Source organism: Zalophus californianus, chromosome 9 (assembly GCF_009762305.2).
Source record: "Zalophus californianus isolate mZalCal1 chromosome 9, mZalCal1.pri.v2, whole genome shotgun sequence".
Taxonomy (NCBI): domain Eukaryota; kingdom Metazoa; phylum Chordata; class Mammalia; order Carnivora; family Otariidae; genus Zalophus; species Zalophus californianus.
The window spans coordinates 59,141,878-59,144,460 of NC_045603.1; positions in this window are offsets into that span (position 1 = coordinate 59,141,878).

Here is a 2,583-nt window from a genome sequence, read left to right on the forward strand (position 1 = left end):
AAAATGTATTCTGGAGTTTAAAGGTACAATAACTGAAAAATGTTATATAGTGGGAATCATGCAGTATGTACCTTTTTCAGGTTGGCTTCTTTCACTTAGTAATGTGCATTTACAATTCCCTCATGTCCTTTCACAGCTTGAAAGATTTTGCTCATTTCTTTTTAGTGCTGAATATTATTCCACTGTCTGGATGTACCACAGTTTATTATTCACTCACCATTCGTGTGCAGGTTCTTGTGTGGACACGAGTTTTCAACTTGTTTGGGTAAATATCAAGGAACACAATTGCTGGATTATATATGTTTATGTTTAGTTTTATATGAAACTGAAAAACTGTCTTCCAAAATGGCTGTACCACTTTGCATTCACAAGAGCAATGAGTGAGGATTGCTGTCCCTCCACATCCTTGACAGCATTTGGTGTAGTCAGTGGTTTTGATTTTGGCCATTCTAATAGGTATGTAGTAGTACACTGTTTTTTGTTTGTTTGTTTTTTCATTGAGACGTTAATTTTTTATAGAAGTTTAAGGCATAGAGATTTACCATATACCCTTGTCCCTACACACACACACACCTTCGTCCAGTGTCAACATCTCCCACCAGATTGGTATGTTTATTACAATTGATGAACCTACAGTGACACCCATTGAAATCCACAGTTCACTTAAGAGTTCACCTTTGTTATTGTATATTTTAGAATTTGAACAAATATAAATGATGTGTCCATAATGATAGTATCATAAAAAGTGTTTTCAATGTCCTAAAAATCTTTTCTCCTTTGCTGTTCATCTCTTCCTCCCCACAGCCCCTATCAACCACTGATCTTTTTCCTCACTCCATAGTTTTGCATTTTATGGAATGTCATAAAGTTGTTATATGCAAACAATGAATCAGAGAACACTACATCAAAAACTAATGAAGTATTGTGTAGTGACCAACATAACATAATAAAAAGTTGTAAACATACAATAGGTACTCTTTTCGGATTGGCTTCTTTCACTCAATAATATGTAATTAAGATACCTCCTTGTCTTTTCACAGCTAGATAGTTTAATTTTTAGCACGAAATGGTATTTTATTCCCCGGATATATCATGGTTTATTTATCCATTCACTTACTGAAGGAAGCAACTTACTGATTGCTTCCAAATTTTGGCAATTATGAATAAAGCTGCCATAAAATTCCATGTGCTGGTTTTGGTATGGACATAAGTTTTCAGCTCCTTTGGGTAAATACTGAGCAGCATAATTCCTACATGATTGATCAGTAAGAGTGTGTTTCGTTTTCTAAGGAAACTGCCAAATTGTCTTCCAACATAGTTGTACAATTTTGTAACACCCACTAGCAATACATAAGAGTTCCTGTTGCTCCACATGCAATTATTTAATGTCAGTGTTCTGCATTTGGGTTATTCTGGTAGGTGCATAGTGATATCCCCTCATTGTTTTATATTATATTCCCTGATTATATATGATGTGAAGCACCTTTTCATGTGTTTATTTGCCATCTGTATTTCATGTTTAGTAAGGTATCTATTAAGGGCTTTGTTCCATTTTTTTAATAGGGTTGTTTGTTTTCTTATAGTTGAGTACTAAGTATTCTTTGCATATTTTAGATATCCTTCATCAGATATATTTTCTATATACTTTCCCCTAGCCGCTGTCTTTCCTTCTCAATCACTGATGATATCTTACACAGAGCAGAAGTTCTAAGTTTTAGTGAAGTTCAACTTATCAGTTATATTTTTCATTGATCATGCCCTGGTGTTGTATCTAAAAAGGCATTGCTAAACCCAAAATCATCTGGATTTCTTCTATGCTATATCCTAGGAATTTTATAATTTTGTGTTTTACCGTTTGAGTTAATTTTTTGTGAATGGTGTAGTTTATGTCTATGCTCCCATTTTTGCATGTGGATGTCCAACTATTCCAGCACTCTTTATTGAACAGCCTGCTTTTTCTCTATTGTATTATCTTTGCCCCTTTGTCAAAGATCAGTTGATTCTATTGATGTGACTCTTTCTACTTTCTAAGTTCTGTTCCATTATTCTATTAGTTTATTTTTTCACAATACCAATTGTCTTGATTAATGTAGCGGTATGGTTGTGTATAGTTGAAGTTCTGTAGTGTCAGTCCTCCAATTCTGTTCTTTTCTTTCCATATACTGTTGGCATTTCCGGTCTTTTGCCTTTTCATATAAACTTCACTCTAATATCTGAAGTTAATCAATAACCAAAAAATAACTGGCTGGAATTTTCATCAAGATTGCATTGGATGTATATCTCAAGTTGGGAAGAAATGACATCTTGACAATATTAGTCTTCCTTTCCGTGAACCTTCAATGGTTCTATATTTATTTAGGTCTTCTTTGATTTTTTTCCATTAGAATTTTATACTTTTCCTCCTAGAGATCTTGTACATTTTTGTGAAATTCATTCCTAAATGTTTTATTGGGAGGAGTGATAATATAAATGGTATTGTGTTTTAATTTTAAATTCTACTTGCTCATTCATGATATATGGAAACCAATTAACTTTTGTATATTAACCATGTATCCTGTAATCCTCCTATATTTCCTATTAGTT